At 37.7% G+C, this 18654-nt stretch overlaps 1 protein-coding gene across 9 annotated transcripts in view; it reads left to right on the forward strand.

Moving 5' to 3' along the window:
• PPFIBP2 (PPFIB scaffold protein 2) overlaps nucleotides 1-18654 on the forward strand; it is a 110178-nt gene continuing 91524 nt past the window's right edge. For 7 of the 9 annotated variants that reach the window (XM_087744242.1, XM_087744276.1, XM_087744288.1 and 4 more), the window contains exon 1: nucleotides 1-161. The gene's annotated coding sequence lies outside the window, so the exon portion shown is untranslated. Of the gene's footprint in view, nucleotides 187-336; nucleotides 575-18654 lie in introns of those variants that run through there. The other 2 variants (XM_087744268.1, XM_087744258.1) reach the window with 2 other exon arrangements.

Consider the following 18654-nt stretch of genomic DNA (forward strand, 5'->3'; position numbering starts at 1 on the left):
CCAATGGCGCGGGGGCCGAGCGCGCCGCGTCCCGAGCGCGCGTGAGGGGAGTTGGGGGCGCGCGCCGACCGCCAACCGCCAACCGCCGTGTGGCGCACCTGGCGCCGCGGAGGGGCGAAGGCGGCCGGGAGCCGAGCCCGGGAGCCGCCGCCGCCGCGCAGGTCGGTCCCCGCCGGCGGGCGGGAGGTGCGAGCCGGGGGCGTGCTGCGTGGGAGGGTGCTCGGCGGAAGGGTCCTGCCTCAGCGGGGAGGGTTGGCGCCGCTGCCCGGGCGTTTCGGGTGTCCCCTTGGCGCGGGCTCGGCGGTGAGGTGGCGGAGCGCTGGGGCGAGCGGTCCCGAGGTGCCGCGGCGGTTGGGTCGAGGGCACCGTCGGGCAGGAGGCAGGTCAGCGCGGCGCGCAGGCTCCCGGCGCTTTCTGGGGCGCTTGGGCCGTTTCCTAAGAGGGGATCCTTCACGAATCGTGCTCCGGGTGTGACTGCAATGCCTCATGCTTCTCCCTTTAAAACACTTCGCTCTTGCTGTGAGAGTTGAGGACTCCATACTGTTGAGAAGACTTTTAAATAGACGCGGCTCCTGTAAGTTAAATATTTATTCTCACAGTGAGCAAAGCTTTGAAACTTGAGTTCAACTAGCAGTTCAGTAAACAGACCGTTTTATTGACATAGAACAGTCGATTCAGAACCTCTGCTGTCACTGATGACATCCAGTTGCCAGCTAGGTTCTCTGAAGTGGAAGTGAGGTGTTCTTCCCCCACCCCCAGTCTGTAATTGAAAATTAATTCAGGAAAGAGGTATGTGGGGGAAATAAGGTAGTTAAAAGGATGTTCAGAAAAGAACAGGTGGAAGATGAAACTGGCTATTATGGGCTGTTTTACCAGTACAGAGATAAGGGAGGTAAGAGTATGAGGAGGTGTCAAGGGATCTCCAGTTTCATCATTCAGCACTCCTGTTATCGTGCCACTATGATAAAAATACCCCCCCCCCAACATCTACAAGAAGGATAAGGAATCGCACCCCTTTGTGTATGATCATTTGTTCAGTTTTGCATGGGGCAAAATAAAATGTTAAGTATTCATTTGGTAGGTTAGTAACTGCGGATCTGGCTGTATACAGGTGACGTGCAATTTGTGCTTTTGAAGATTTGCATGTACAACACATTGTATTTCCGTAGTCATAAAGGTATTCTACAATTTCAGATTTTTAATTGCAGGATTTTGGCAGGAGGGGAGCAGTGGGGGCACTTTTCTGTGTTCTTGGGGGTTTGGGTTTTTTTAAACAGGAATACGTGAACAGGTGCATAAAGGGCTTCATTCTGAAACTTGTATGGAAATGTGGAAAGAGTAAAGAGTAAATGGGGGGGCAAAGAAGGCTGAATTTCAGCTTTCCATGTTTATTACTTTACTTTGCTTGTGTTCCTGACTTTGACTTGGATCTGCTGTATGAACTTAGCTAAAACCAATAAATCTTTATGCTTCCTTGTATCTTTCTAATGGAGAAATGCTTGGAGTAGAACTCAGCATACCAGGAGAGTGAAAGGACAAATTGGGACAAACCTAAGCAAATATGGGTTGTTTTTAAATTATATGGATTTACCCTCCATTTGCTGACTGTTCCAGTTGGAAGCAATTGTAAGGGCCTCTTGAACTGGAAACCCAGTGTAAGTTAGAGCAGAGGGAGAGCTCAAAAGAACCTTAGGTTTATCTGGGACAAGTATAGCTTGGTACCAGAATATGAGGGAAAAATAGTACGTAAAAAAATTATAATGGAATTTGTAATATATAAATTAATTTTGAGTCCTCAGTAATAAGACTTAAGCTGAGGGATAGCTCAAGACTAATCTTGCCACTGACCGCTGATGTTTATATCTGTTGTAGACACACATGATATGCCTGTAACTGTTTTGAACTAGCATTAGCATCACTTTTCAAAACTTAAATGCTTTATTGACCTAAGCCAGGTAATAATCAAGTGTCTTGGCAAAACATATAGCAGTTTATCTATCATACATCTGTGACTCTGCCCTATGGAAAGCGCCAAACTAAAGGGAGGGGGCAGAAACTGGTTAATCTGTGTGGCTGAAGCATGGTAGGAATTGGGCTGGGACCATTGTTCCCTGGTTCCATGTTCCCTTGCTGCTTTCACCTCCTGTCCCAGGAAGCGGAGGAATTAGAGGAATGGTGGCAGAGGGCACTGCTGCTACCATCTAGATGTCACTCCATCAGCCCCATCCATATGAGGACTATGCTAGAAGCAGGGAGGACAGGAAGGGAGTAGGGAAGAAGTAGAGATGGGATAATAAGCACTATCCTCCCCTCACTCCTACTGTATCTGATCTCACTTCGTCTTTGTTAATATGGTACCAGTGGTGTGGAAAAGTGATCAGGGTGTGCATGTAAACAAAGAGAGAATGCATTGGTATAGGCATAGACTAGAGAAGTGCTTTCTGGGTTCTTGAATCAATTCTCCCTGTTTCCTCTGTCGTATTTCTGTTACATGGAGTCTCTCTGTTACTCTAGACTGTCTGTGCAGGCTCTAAGGCAGCATAATGTGACTTAATGTGGTAGAGTGTGTTTGAATGGAGGATGGGAAGGGAACAGATGGAAAAGAGTAAGTAAAGACCTTAAGAATCACCTTCCCTGAACAGTTTGATAGGATCAGCAAATGAAGGGGAAGGGCAGAGGGAGAATGTGCTATGAGTACAAAACATGGGAAAAAGAAAAAGAACAAAAGATAGTGACCCACCTGTTTTTTTCCCATATGCAGCTCTGCTTCTAGCCCTCATTTACCTAACTTGTTTCCTGTTTGTCTCTTTCCAGTCTCTCTCTCTTCAAAACAAACAAACAAACTCCCACAAAATCCTATAAAGCGCTTACCCCTAGACACTACTTTCACTCTTACTAGACTATTCAGAGACAGACCAGAAACTTAGTTCACTTTCCCCACAGCTAGGGATTTGTTTGAGCCTTTGAGCCTTTCAGCTCAAACAAATGAGGGCCTTGACCTGGTAAGATTAGCAAAGGTCTATGCTCATACAGGTAATGCAGAGCCTCAGTGGGACTTTGCAAGTTAGAAAAAATCCACCTTCCCCCAAAAAAAGATATTTACAGGAATAGGATGAAACCATCATCTTGGTTTAGACGTCCATAGTATGATTCAGAGGATTTAGTGTTTATCAAAGCAGAGAAATGATGCATAAGGAAATGTGTTTTGTGGTAATGATCACTCAGTATAGATGCAAACATGTCATCACTCAACATACTGTACCAAGCAGGGCTTTTCTGTGTTTTCCAGAAATACCTAATAGTGTAGAAATAATAATGCAATAGAAGACGTCATTGTTTAGGGCAGTAGATGAGAACCTTCAGAAGTCACTTTTCTGTTAGTAAAGTTGCATCATTCGAATCTTTGGAGATGTTTATCACCTCAGTTTGCCACGTCATCCTGAGAGTTCAGTGAATTCAGCTTCTTAAGGTATATTCTTGAAATTCTCATGAGCTACTGAATAAAGTTTAGCCAGCAATGGCTGCCCCTGGAGGCATGCTTGATCAGTTACCAGACTTCAGTACAGGTGTTTGAAATCATTTCGCTTCGGTAACTTGATCCCTTGAAAACTGGAAAGTTTAAGCTGTGAACTATTTTAAGTTCTCTAAATTTTCCCCAGTTTGCTCTTGTCTATTCTGTGCTATCAACTCACCTGTTACTTTGAAGAGCTGAAGAAACTGAGACTCCCACCTTTGGACAATCTGTTCTTTAACTTTGAGCACCAGCTTTGAGGTGATAACATGTCTTTGATAAACTGTGACAGCCTGAATTTCTTCCTGCCACCCCTTTACAGTATTTTATAGTTCTTCTTTTAAATAGATGCTCATTAAGCAACAAAATAAAAGTACTTTTTTTGTAGCTAGGTGCCTCTGCCTGTATGTTTTAGCACAATGTTTTTATTTCAAGACTTTTATGACCTTGTAACATTACAGTTACCTCTTTTGTTTCTCTGTATCTTCATGCGTTTATTCACTATAAAACCATTTCCCAATAGCACTTTGCTCTTATTTGGCAATTCATTGATGCAGAGAACAAAGAAGTTAAATTACAAAGATAATTCCTTTCTGAAAGAAACATTAAAAAGTAAATCCTAATGGCGCTGCTGCCAGTCTAGGTCAATTTGTGAATTTTATGTTTATACTGTGCATCTGCCAAGTTACAATGTACCGGTTTAAAGGACTGTAAGCATGACCTAGATTTTAAACTCTAATTTGATAACCTGTAAAGCAAGATTGTTATGAATATTGTGTAGCTTACTAGTATTTCTGGAAGACCTGTAACCCAAAGCTGCTGAGGGGAGAAAGCTGTATATTTTCATATTGATCAAAGAGGAAAAAATTTAGTATCTTCACATGCATAAGACAGGACATTATTTCTCTGCCAGATGATCAACAAACTAATGGGGAGCCATTAGTGTTTTCCTTAACTCGGTGTATGTGATATATAAAATATATTCTTATATTTATTTTATATCCACATAAAAATGTGTGTTCATCTGTTTAGCTGAATTTTCCAGGTAAAACCTGACGTAACTGAAGATAAAAGTTGAGAATCAAATACAGGGAAAAATAGGGTGCTGTGTGGTTTAGAGAGGGGAAAAGATAAGAAACCTGATGGTGAGCAGAAAGTATGTGGCAGACAACATGCCTGGAATGGTAAATGATGGATCTGACTTCCAAAAAGTTGCAATGACAGAGTGTGAACTGCTGATTGTATGAGAGGTCTTTTGCATATCACCCAAGGACACAGTGCTAAGTTGATGGCGGTTTCCTGAAGCAGATGTGAATTTGGAGAAAACACATCAGCAGGCCTGATTCTCCTTCAGCAAAACCTTGAATTAGGCTGGAGGGGTGAAATAAGACCGAATGCTCAAAGTCAAGATATGTGGGATGGAAGAAAAAGACAAGTCCAAAGCCTGGCTCTGCTACAAGTGCTGCTTATCAAATGCTGACTGCAAGTCTTGTTTTCATTAGAGCAACGATGTAATGTGTATGAATATTCATAGGGAATGATTCACTTGTTGGCTATGTCTTCATACTCTTAAAGATCAACAGATTGTATGCCAGTTGAAGTAATTACTAAAGATACATCTAAGCTGCTGAATTCTAATCTAGATTTCAAGCACTGACAGTATGGGAACTACTGTTTTACTTTATCTTCTTCTGAAAACAAGTCTGGTTGGTCTCCACATTCAGAGGTGACTTAGCTGGGGATGCATTCTTGTTTCTGTCTGTACTGCACATACAAAGAAGTAATTTTGTTTCCAATTTTCACTGTTTTCAACTCAAAGTTTATTTCAGAAGTCTTAGTTTGACACGGGAAAATATTTGACAAGGGTCTCTGGAATATAGTGAATCATATTTTTATTCCACTACAATGCAGTGTGGATGGAAGCATCTGCTTTAATAATGCATAATCAGAACATCTTATTCTAATGACATTGCAGTAAGATTTATGAATGTGTTTCTGTGATGATGATAAACTAGTGCATGTAATCCAGTCCGTTCCTAAATGGAAGTATTTTGATGTTTCACTCCAGAGAAAAAAAAAATCTCTAGCGGAGACCTTGGGGAGGTAAATCCAATATTTTAAGTAGATAGGAAACCAGCACAAACCATCCTGGGAAGCAAAGTTTTTGCATTTCACCTGGATGGTATTTGCTGTGTGCAGTGTTAGACAGGGGATGTATTAAGACCTTCTTGCATAAAACTTCTGTCTTCTACTTAAAATGTTCTATCATTCTGTAGTTCATAATGAAATCTCTGTTAAATCATCTTTGTCCTATACATTCAGGTCCTTGGTGACATTCCAGCCAATGTTAACCTATATACTAATAAAAACAAGCTCTTAGGAATTGAAGTATGTGGTCCGAAGAGGTGCCTTCCAACCTGAACTATTCTGTGACTCAATTATTCAGTGATAACACCCCTATACGCTTCATAAAACCGTTCTTATTAGGTTTAAGTGCAGGTCTTCACAATGCAGTTAACATAAGCTCTTACCTGAAATTTAATATTAATTCCATTCTTTTCTTTCATGCGGCAAACCTCTTTTTTCCAAGTTTTTATGCCCAAACTAAGGTATGAAGTTGTGCTTTGGTTTATTTATGATTGTAACATCTCTATATACTTTGCAGTGAGGGTACAAGTGAGAAATCACATAAGCATGGGTATTCTACAGTGGCCTTACCATCTCTGCCTAAACAGTTTCACTGGCAGATTTCTGGTCACCCAGCAGACCAGGAGAAAAAATGGCAAAACAAATCACTGGATCTTGAGATGTGTTCAAAACATGCATTAACAACTTCTGAAGCCATGAGACTGTAGGAAATGTGGTAATGGCTTCAACCCAGATACTCAGACATGGACCCCAGCTACCTTTGTTAACTGTGCATTAAATGTACTTACTACTAAAAAAACCCAAACAACAAAACAAAAAAACACTCCCCCTCCAAACAAACAAAAAACTCCTCTAGCTGAACTTAAGGTACGTTTATGCAAGTGCTATGTAAGCATATATACATATATAAGTAAAGCATTTGTTGTAAGCTCTTTTGTAATACATAATTGTTTCAAGAAGGGAAGAAGAACAAATCTTAAAATTCAGAGCTACTTATATAGACCAGAAACGCACACTAGCTGTAAAATATCAATGAAAGTAGGATATGCAGTTCTGTTAAAGAATGTGTTCATTCTGAAAAAAATCAAAATGAGTCAAGTGAATAGTTTTCTTTTCTTGAAAGTAGTCTTCTGTAATGAAAAGTATATATACAAAGTATTTTAGTGTTAGTACAGATTATATGAAACCTGAAAATCTCAGTCATAAACATTATAAATGATTAGTTAAATATTTCTTGAATTAAAATGTTCTTCAATGTAGGAAGCTGAATGTATCCAAAGTAGTAATTTTACCTGAAACTGAAAAGAGCGATTTATGGTCTGATCTGGCAAACTTCATATGTACAAAAGGAAAATCATATAAGAACCTTTTGTTACTAGAAGAAAGGAGAGTTGTTATAACAAGCTTTTGTGCAAGAAAAAGATCTGTTCTGGCCTGCTTTGCAGAACATACTGTAGTGTTGTGAAAAATATTTAATAGTCCACAATAGTTAATCATGTACACTTTGTCATTTCATAATAGTTGTAGATTAGGCTAAGGATTAGAAAACTGTTGCAAGAATTGTGATCCAAATCTGTTTTGCTTTGATTGTATTCTCCATTTTAATTAGGAAATTTGGTAGCATCTTCAGTTTCGCTTGTAGATTGTGAAGCCCACCTGGTTCTCATTTCACATAAGCTACTTGCAAAAGGATGGACTGTAAAGAGTGCATTTTTTTTTTAACATGGGGAGAGGAGTTTGTGTTCAGAGCAAATGATTTGGTACAAAGGAAATTCATGCTCTAGAATGAATTTAGTTTGGATTCACCAGTCATTTGTAGTTTTTTATTTAATCAAAACATCTGATTATCCAGGGACTAATTGTGAAGCATGGGACTAGCAGCTGCTCACTTCCTTTGGAAACCCCGATTTGGGTATTTAGAAGCAGAGGTTCCAAATTAGTTGAGACTGATAAAACTGCCATGCTAGGAAGCTTGCCTAGTTTGCCAGGCAGTATGCCTGTAAATACCATTTTACAGCGAATGTATTTTATTTGCTTTTCTTAACTAACAAAGCAAACTACTGTTTCTGTCATGGAGCAAAACTGTCCCTTATCAATAAGAACTAGTAGAGGAGAAACAATTTCCTCATGACAGAGCAATATTTCAGTGTTTGTTAGCAGACCATATTTTTCTTTTCAAGTAAGAAAAGACTGGATATATATATTTTTTCAGAATTAATAAAACTGTCTTCAATATTTCCACTTGGAGTTTTTCAAGACCACTGAAACACAGGGGACTAAGTCTCTCATATATAATAGCAAGTCAAATTTTACTGACAAATCTAGTATGAAAGTATAAAGATGTCATGATCACCAATACGCGAGCAGATTTTGATCCATTTTCTGGAAAATGAAATAAACTGAAGAAACTGACAGTGAACTTTGATTTCCTTTTCTCTCCTGAAATAGAAGAAAACTTAACTAATTTCATCCAATGATGGTCATTTGAATAGTTCAATCTTTTTTCTATTTTTTTTTATTTTGTTTTGTTTTTATGCACTGTCACTTGGCCACAGATGCAAGAAACTTCTGAAATATTTTTCATTAAGACTAATCAGCTGGTAGCTGTTAGGAATTAAAGGACTTTGCAAGTCATTAGCCTGAACTAATTTAATTTTGTGGTTGTTTTAATAAACAGGCCTGATAAAGGCATTGTTATCAAAGAGTAAAATACATGATTAAGTTACTCCCTCAGGAAACTCCATAGGTTTATTCACAATCAGACCAAATATGAGTAGTAAGCCTTTCAAACAGTTCTGAAAAGCTACTCTGAGTCTTAACATGGAATGATCTGAAGTAAGATAGGGGATGTAAAAGCCTGACATTCAGTATCCCCTCAGGTGTCATTGCTGTTTGGCACTGTGACAGTGCGCTTTAGGACTTCTGGCCTTGCTATAATGACACTCAGGCCCTTTAAATTAACGTAAGAATTCTGTTTCATTTGTCTTCTATGTCAGTACAAAGGTGTCTAATCCATTTATTTCAGAGCCAGTAAAATTTGACTAACTTTATAACAATATATTGCTTCAGGTACTGTTATACTCTAGCATTTGCAGTAATAACTGTAATTTTTCTATTTATTTCAACCATATGAAAGAGTTTGTCTTTGTACCGGAAGTAACACATAATAGCACAAATTTTAGGCTACAGTTTTGGGTTTTGGCAAGTACTTTTGGGTGATTGTTCACGTACAAGTAGTTAATTGAAATACTTATCTGGAAATGAATCTAGAGAAATCCTATGTTCGTTCATTATAATGGTTTAACTTGTATTTTTTTCATGCCCTGAAAGTAATGGGAATTCACTATTAAAGAGAACAAAAGTGATCCTTTATACATACGCCATTGATGAATTATTCTGACGGCATCCTGAACTTCACATGTAAATACGTATATAGAAACCAGAAGAATACTGAGTTTATGAATGGGCCTGTTTCTAGGTCCAGTTCTTGCATTCAGTTTGTGTTGAGAAAGGCATTTTTTAATTTGCAAAACTTCCAAAAGCTTTCCGAATTAAGTGTCCTAGCAAATGTGTAAGCCAAAATGACTAAACTGGAATATGGTAGCTTTAGAGGCTCATACATGGAACCAGTTTTACTGAACAATTAGTCTGTTTCTGGAAATGACATACACTTTTTAAGTTTTGCAAATTCAAATAGACATTCTGATGCACAGAACTGTGGCTGTGCATTCTCTTATCTCTTTCTTAGTCCTACATATCATGTATATTTTATAAGGAGAAATTTAAATTGATTTGACTTACCCTTGATAACATGATTTGACATGGAAACTTGTTCATTTTACATTTGTGTAGAACTGAGAATAAATGCCTTGAAATGGTTGGCAGGTATGGCATGATGGGCTTTGTGGTTGGTAAGAACTTGAGAATGCCTAGCGTGGTTGATAATAAAAGGTGCTGTATACAACAGTAGACTTCCAGAATCTCTTTTGTATCCTGTGCCATCAGACGTATGTATTTTATGGAAGCAGCATGCTGGGCACTTCAGAACTCTCTTGTAAGCCTATTAGAAGTTTGCACCAAATACTGAAAACTGGATATACAGTTACCTGAAACTTAGCTTGTTTCAGTTGTGGTGATAGAGCGGAAACAGTAACAGTACACATAGATGAACGTGAACTAGAAAAACTGAGCACTTGAGTGGGTTTTCAGCGTGGTGATTCTGTTAAGATCCTTTGCTAGGTAAACATGTTCTTCTGTGAGCAAATATAGCACCTCCATAGAATAGGTCATTGAGGAGACCTGTATATCTAGTCACACGTTCATTATGGGCTGCTTCATGTTCCCTTTAAAGTCAGGTTCTGGTTTCAGTGGGTGCTTAATCTGTCTCTAGCCATCTTGATATTAATTTTTCTTCTAGGATCCAGAAAAACAAGAATAAAGGATGTTGGATTTTTCTTGCCACGTGTAATAATGTTTCTTCAGCTGGGAGATATTACAGGTTTCTCTCACCTATGTGAATCTTAAAAATATTAAATGTTGCTTTTGGATGTCAAGTTACTGTTGTGTAACTTGCAACATTGCCTCTCTGTATAATGCTTTTTCTCATAATTAGAAAATTATGTTAATCCATTAAGTATGGAAAGTAAATATGATAGGAGAATACATCATTCTCTGATTTAGAAATCAGCTGTGGCACAATGTTTGATACAGCTACTTCCTCACTTGTTGGCCATTTCTGCAAGGAGTAAGATGTCCCATATTCTGAATAATGGAGGAGCAGAATCAACAAAATGTGTCATTTTAGATCAGGATTTTACTTGCATGGAGAATTTTTGCTTCTTGGCTATACCTATTCTTTAGACAGAGAAGGAAGAAAACTTGAAGACCGCTTTTTCTACAGATGCTGTCATTAATCTTCAGGAAGCAATCAATATAGGAATGTTTTGTTTATAAGCATAGGCATTAAACTGACACAGCTGTTAAAATTTATATTTTCATTGATGTGATGAGTAATGTGGGATATGGTGCTTTTCATAGTGATCCATTTGTTGTTCCTAGTTTAATGTTTTTAATCCAAGCAGTTTCACTTACGTTGAATTTGCTGTTTCTAGCAGAAGTATATTTTTCCTTTCTTTGTTTCTCACGGACACTTTCCTCAAAATAGCTACTGAAGCTTAAATTTATACAGAAGTACTTGATACTGTCAGTTCCTGCTAGTGTGAAGTCAGCATGTTTGTGTTCACAGATGCAGGGTGGGTCATATTAAACCAGCCTAGTGATGTTTCCAGTTATTTATAAATTGATGCACAAAATGTTTCAAAGATGGAAAAATACTAATATGAAATTAAATTTTACAAAGTCAAAAAAGCTGTCTTTTTAGTATTTGTTTTTAAGCCTTATGTCTAAAGCTGATTTTAGACTTCATAAGTCTTCATATCACATTAATAAAGTTGAGGCAAATTCAGGACAGAGCTTTATAACCTGAATAACCCAAGAGTAGATAATTTCATAATGAGAAATAATAAGAAATATCTCTCTTAGTTGTGTCTATGTTGGGCTGTTTCTCTCTGTAGTCTAACCCAGACCTCAGCTTTTTCCATTAGAAATCTCGTGGATGAAAATTGTCTCTTTTGATTGCAGGAAATTGGTTTTCTAGCTTGTTAACCCTCCACTTTGTTCTGAGGTTCTGTTGCAGAAAAACAGATCTCGGGTATCTCAGTGTCCACTGGTGCCAATTCCTCTACCAACCCTCACCTACTTTAGTGTCTGTCCATTTTAAGGAACGCTTAGTGCTCTCCACTCTTCTAATCCTCCAGAGTTATTTCTGTAAAGATTCATTGCTCTTACTCTGCGTGGAAACATTCACATATTCACCTATGTCATCATGTATTTCTTTTGTGGCATTTTTCTAAATGTCAGAAATATCCTGCAACTTGAATGCTACAGGTAGCCTCGGTCATCTCATCTCAACAATGGTACAATAAAACAAGAAAAAGTATATAGAGAAGCAACAAGTGTGTTGAGAAGTATGGATTGGGTTTACTCTGAGGAGGGACTTGCAGGATAACAACTCTTCAGTGAAAACAGGGATGTTGTAGGGGAGAAAGGGGAATAGGACTGAAAAGAGACTGTAAGATAGTGGCATGAAAAAGTGAGCAGTGATTAACCACTGTTTTGGGTTTGGGGTTTTTTTTTTCTGTAATGTTAGACCATTCACTGAAAAATTATACAAAATGGATTTGAAAAGAAATCAGATAAATCTACAGAGGGTAGGTCCTTCAACATCTATGAAACATGACGGTTCCTGTCCAGACTGTGTTTCATAAAGCCTCATGCTTGCTGATTATTGGGAAAGATAGAGCAGGAGACTGATCGCTATGCACCTGTGTTGCACTGAACATCATTAGAGACAGTGCACTGGGCCAGACAGACTTTTAGTCTGAACAAGCATGACTGTTCTTATGGTGTCTTATGACAGTTCCAAATGAGTTCCAAAAATATGTAGCTGTTTTCTGCCTCCAAGTCATACAAATTTGATGGGTACCTGTCTTGATTACACTACAGGCAATGATAAATAGAAGTCGAGGCAGTAGGACCAAGGACTGTTTGGGTTCTAAAAACTAAGCCAGTTGGCTGAGGAGTGTTTGCTCTTTGTTGGCAAAGCAGCTGATGTTTACAACAATCCTCTGTGTACATCAAAGAACTGAAGAAAATGGATACTGTGAGCAGATTCGAAAATTGGAGCTCCTTACGTTTCTTTGAGATATCAGATCTTCTGGCCCTGTGTTAGCACTGGCCTCCTTCAGTGAAACATCTGTTTTCAGACTAATATTCCAAATGGTACCTGTATAAGTTAATGCAAAATCTCTGTTTCACAGTGCTTGTATACACTTTTGTATCCCTAGCGGGATTTATACACATGTACTTAATAGATTAATAAAGTAAGTTACTAGTAATGCTTGTTCTGCAAGTTGGTTCTATAACAGCTTAATGGGCAAGAAGAATGATTTCCATTTACTGAAATGCAGAAAGGCAACCAAAAATTGAACACTAGGATTTTCCGTAAGGGACTGGCCTGATCCAGTAGGTTGTTGTGGCCAGGCTGAGAAGCCTTTGTTTCAGAGAGATTTGAAAAAGCCTGAGAACTCTGTGAACCGTAAGAAATGTTATTCCTAATTCTCAAGTTTTAAAGAATGTTTTTTCCTGCAGTATAGTTTGTCTAAATTTTTAGGATTTTTATAGAGGATAGCTTTGAATACTTTTGTTGATCTTATATACCTAATCTCTCTCAATTTCTATCAAGGTCTTGTCCTCTGTTTTACTCTAGCGCAGAGTTTATTTGTGCATTAATTCTGTGTTTACTTTTATTACCATTTCTCACCTTTCAATTTACTAGAGCATGAATTTACTTCCACAGGATCGTTCATTATATCATTTCTCAGCTTAAGTTTTTCAACTCTTGTGTGTTTTTGTTGGTGGTTTGTTTTTGGTTTGTTTTTTTTGGGGGGGGAGGCGGGGGGAAGCAGTTTTCCAGGCATTGGATCTGGTGTTAAGTAACTCAGAAGGCCTGGTTGAAATGTTGACCTTCATGGAAGAAAATCTGAAGCTGTGACCTTGAGGCCAGTGAATACCTGAGGTTAGAAGAGAAAGAAAAAAAAAACATAGTTTATTTTAAATGCCAGAATTTTGGGGGTCTAACTCTTCTTAATTGTAATACTTTTATATCTAAGTGTGAACTGTAGTGTCAAATCTGACTTTTGTATGCCATTCATCTTTGCATTTATTTTAAGACCAGAAATGCTCACGTTTTGGTTCAGAAACTTTCCTCTCATGTATTTTACCAGGTAGTGCTTTATTCAATTGAAGTTTAAATCCAAAGCATTTATTTGTTGTGTTTTTTTTAAATTTTAACTAGCTAAAAATTGGAACTAGTTAGATGACAACTGAAGTAAAATAATTGTTTTTTTTTTTACTTAATACGATAATAAATAATGAATGCAATTTTGGTTTTAAGATTTGCAAAGTCAGAAGCTACAACATTTCCCTTTATACTGTGTATAACAGAGAGAAGACTTAAAATGTCTTATAACAATTTAAAATTAAATTATGAAGTACTTTTTTAAGCTTTTATGAACAATGTTTAAAACAACACTGAAGGAATGAAGGGCTTTCTACAGTCTATAGAACTGCTATAGAGAGGAGCTGAAGAAACCTCACTTTGCACATGCCATTCTGTCAGCGTCAGCTTTTATATGTAGGGATGAGACTTTGTACAAACATGAGTCAGGAAATTTGGTTATGGCACCAATAGCAACTGTAACTTAATATCCATGAGTCCTGTGGAGGAGTTACTATGAGGTGATTTGTGTTCTTAAAGCATCATAAAGTATTAGTCAGATCATTTAGCATATTTTTAAGGGTGCTTTCATTTTTCTTTTCCCCTCGCTTCCCTCAAAATTGAAATTCAGACTCGTATTAGCAAACTTAATGGGTTTATTTTTGAAAACAGATGTTTGGCTTTGACTTTGCTACTTCATAATGCAGTAAATTTAACTACATTCAGTTCCCTTCATATTTTAAATCAAATTATTTAGTATAATATGTTTAAAAGCAGCATAGTTCTTACTGCTTGTCACTGTAACTTTTATCAGCAGCACACAAACATGGTGGTTTTACAGTGCCAGGGTAATACCCAGCTGCCTGCATAAGTTAGTTTAGCTTATTTAGTTAATGAGCTTAGGTCATTTTCATTGTGGAGATATTGTACTAGTAACTGTGCTTCACCTAAGGATGTCCCTTCATGTAAGGACTCCCAGCAATATGTTGACTAGAGACTTTACCAGTTCTTCTACCATCTACCTGAAATAGTTCAGTACCAGGTCTTCGTTCAACTTCGGCTAATCTATATTTCTCTCTAGAGCTTCCCTCTCCCCCTTAGTGTGGACCCTTTACACTTTCTAGCTGAAAATAAATACTTTTTTTATTCCCATTCTAATTATTCTTTAAAAAACCTTTATAGTCTTTTTTATTTATTACATAAAGAGTAATCAATGAAGGAAGGGTTCTATTTACCCTTCTGCCTATTCCAATGAAGCACATGGAGGGGAAACAGAGCAAGTAGTGTCTGTATTAACAAATAAATTAAATTTAAGCTATAATCAGATGAACAGGATTTTTGGCTGGATAGTTCTGGAGCATGCTGTATAAGTAGTGTTCCTTTGGCGGTCATTCTAGTGATCATCAGAAGTTCTTCTGTTCCCAGCAGCTGTAGATGGTTATTTAGGACTGAGGATTAACTTAATTAGAGAGGTATGCCAGGCTCTAAAAGGCCAGGATCCAAATATGTATTTATAACTTCTGTATTTGATGGTTTCATGAGAACTACTGAGCCAGGTTGGAGAGATGAATCAGCAGCTGTGTTCCTGTGGGGTGACTGGATACAGCACATGGCTGGGGGAGAAGCAAGGTGGGAAATGGCGGGGGTGGAAATTGTGCACATTTGTTCATTCCAGCTCAGGAGTCATCTTGCAGCTGAAAAAAGCATGGAGGACTTCTGAAGCTTACCCAAGCCACTTGATATTTCACTACACCATTAAGTACAAAGCAAACTGATACTTGAATTTGAATCTTTACAGTTTACAAACATGTATTTATTCATCCTAGAAAAAAAGGTGGTGGTAGCTAATTATTAGCTATGTCCTGTAAATGTGAGAGGAATTTGTAGGCCACCCAAAGCATTGATATTAAGGCAAGATCTGGATTTCAAGAGTTCTTGTCAAAATCCACACCCCTCTTCATAACCGATAAAGTTGGCAACCTCATTATTAGGAGAAAATTTGGAAAAACATCTGACTTATGAGTTGTCTAATGTTCAAATTCTTATCTCTGGACAGCTGCTGGCTCAAGGCAGCCATGAAAGATTCAAATTTAGTTAAGGCTTTTCATAATTTTGAAGAGCATCTTGCTCATAGTGAATTCGTCAGTTAAATATTATGTTCTTTTTGAACACAGTAAGCTATAGTTTTACATACAGAAAGTAGGTTAAGAAATTTGCAAGGGATATTGGCTCTAAGCACAATAGGTCTACCAGAGATTTTTCATTTTATTTTAAATGCAAATCTCAGATTGGGACTTATAGCGTAAAGCTAGCTGAGCAAAATAAATTTAGGGCATTCAGACCAGTTTGCTCTGTCTGCACTTCCTGGAAGATCTTATTACTTAGGTAATTACAACAAACAGGGTTGCAATATCTTTATCTGTGGGCTGGGCTCTAAATCTGTATGAGCGTGTGGCTTAGAAGGGATGACAATAATTTAGACTTACGTCTGCTTAACAGTAAAACTTTGGCTATTAATAGTGAACAATTTTTACTGATCAGGCAAAAAAGTAAATTCTTTTCTTCTTAGGGACCTGAAAAGGTGAGTAGATTGATTCTTATTTTTTGCTGGTATATAAATTAATGTAATAAATTCTGAAGGTTAGAATTTGCTAATATTGAAGCTTGTACTGTAATGTTAGAGAGGGGTTTTGTTCAGTCCTTACCAAAGCTGAAAAAACTTATTTTTCAAAATACATGTATATTTTTATATAGGTAGATAAGTCATGGTGTTCTGCATCTGTTGACGTCATACAGGACTGAAAACCATAAAAGGAATTGCAATTAAAATACCAGCAAATAGATGGATACTGTTTGAGGTACTCAGCATGCCTTGGGATTGATACAGGTGTCTTGTTATTTAATAATAATAAAAAAAGAATTCACAATGCCAGATACTTCTGTGGAACTAGATCAGAAATGGTAACTGAAAGCATATGAGATCTAACAGGCTATTTTCATAATATTGCTCAGAACAGTCAAACTGTAAGAAGGGAGTGTCTGGGAAAGTAAGACTTGCCTGAAGCACAAGCAACAGGTCTGTCTAGAAAAAGATGTCAAGCAAGTAATATTACATTATCGCTCTGGAGCAAAGAACATTGCTTTTATTAATAAATCCTTGTTTGATCAGCAGATTTTACTCTAGCTTAATGCAGTGAAGCAGCAAATACACTGTGGTGGATACAGGTGAGAAAACAGGCAGAGTGTGGAGGCTGGGAGGAGATGGAAGACTTAGTTCTGGTGGTATTTTTCAGCAAAACTTTCTGGTTTGTGCCAAAGTCTTGATTGAAGGTTTCTCTATAAGTAAAATTTCAAGTTTGTAGTTTAATGTATCAGCACTTTCTGTACCTTTTTCACTACAGATGGTCAAATACTGTATTTGATGTTTAGAAGAAATAGTAGTCCTGCATTTCTTGTTAATAACAACTATGTATTGCTCTAGCTGCTTTAAGCATGTGCTTACAGCACAAATAAGAGCATGTAGTACAATCTAGCAATAGAAACTCTATGCTATTTTTGGTATTTTTCACTCTTTTTCTCCCTTCTAATTTTGAGCCAGTCTACTGTCCTGATTTACCAACACAGCTGGTGGCTGTAGATTTCTGGGGGAGTGGCTGGTGGCCACATCTGCCAAAGGAGCAAGGTAGCCTATGTGCCTCTTTGGCAGCTGCTTACTGTAGGTGGATTGCCTTTCACTGAGGTGATTATTACCGATGTTACGGTTGCTTTGAACTAGAGGAAATATTGCAAGGAAGGAGGCTCATTGCAGTTGAGAATCAGGTATCTCTAAAGTATTTATTGAATCTGCTAAGCTACTGGCAGGTAAATGTGACAACAGAAGATGGAAAACTACCAAAACCAACAAATTGAAGCAACAGAATCAGAGGGAGTGTTTATAAAGCTCACATGTGTAAGCATTTTGAAATTTTAAATTTGTATCAGCTTACTTAATGACTTTCCAGATTCCTCTGAGCATAATTTGTGTTATTTCCAATACTGTTAAATGAAATATTTGGGTCAGATGCATTTTGGTGAAATTCAGTTATATTTAGCATTGTTCATACTTAAATTATTATTTTGACAAAAATGGAGAGACCAAAACCAAGCATTCATTTACACTAACCTTTGCCTTGGGTGACACTAAAGATTTTTCTTCCGTTTTCTGATAAGGCATTCTTATATTGCTCTTCAGATCCATTTGATCTGAAGTTAAATAATGGCTTACCCATTATGACAAGCTATAAATGGCAGACCTCGAATTAGAACACAGTAGTTTCTGACTCTTATTCTTGCATCAGTCTCTTTAGATAGTGGTGTTGTATACATTGACTAGAATGGACATAGGACACACACCTTACTGATAACACAGAGGTTATTAATAAATTAGCTTTCTTTGTGTGTATTTCACCAGCACCACAAAGAAAAGCCTGCATCTCAGGATTCTTAGTTTGTAAGAGAAGCAAATAATTTTGACTTGTTAGTAAAAAATTTCCGTTGCACTGGGCTAATTACTGAGACTGAACATTTCTTATGATGCAGTAATTTGGACTTAGCCTTAAGTGTACATTTAGGCAGGCTCCAACTGAGAGTAAATGTGGGTGATTTAGCTATCAGTCATGCAATTGGTCATGGTGGCCAGTGTCTGAATTGTCACTGGATGAACACAGTACAAAACTATTTTCATCTGTGCGAATTACCATTACAGATTATTGTAATATTTATTTAAATTCCAAATAATTGAATTCTTAGTGGAGGTAATCGCATGATAAATACAAATTAGTGACATTTCAGTGGCATTGGAATAATCGGCCCCACAAACATACGACCATTGCCTGTACAGTTATCTACAACCTGCATCGTTTGAAGGCTGCCTCTAGCCATTGTCAGACAAGTGTCTTTTGTGGTGCTTAGAAAGCTGTCAAAATCGAACAGTTTTGAACCACAGATTTAAAAACTTGCTGTATCAGAAGATGGCATGTCAAAAGACTGAATTGCACCCTTCATGGAAGAGAAATCAAAATTCTATGACCCTTTAAAGGCTTTGTTAGTATTTTGAGTTGTGTTAGAGCACTGCAAAAATTATGCATGAGTAGAATCCCTGTTCATCGTTGTGTGGGCA

The sequence above is a fragment of the Nipponia nippon genome, unplaced genomic scaffold, assembly GCF_047370975.1.
Source record: "Nipponia nippon isolate SJK-2023a ecotype South Korea unplaced genomic scaffold, ASM4737097v1 scaffold_10, whole genome shotgun sequence".
In the NCBI taxonomy this organism is placed as follows: Eukaryota; Metazoa; Chordata; class Aves; order Pelecaniformes; family Threskiornithidae; genus Nipponia; species Nipponia nippon.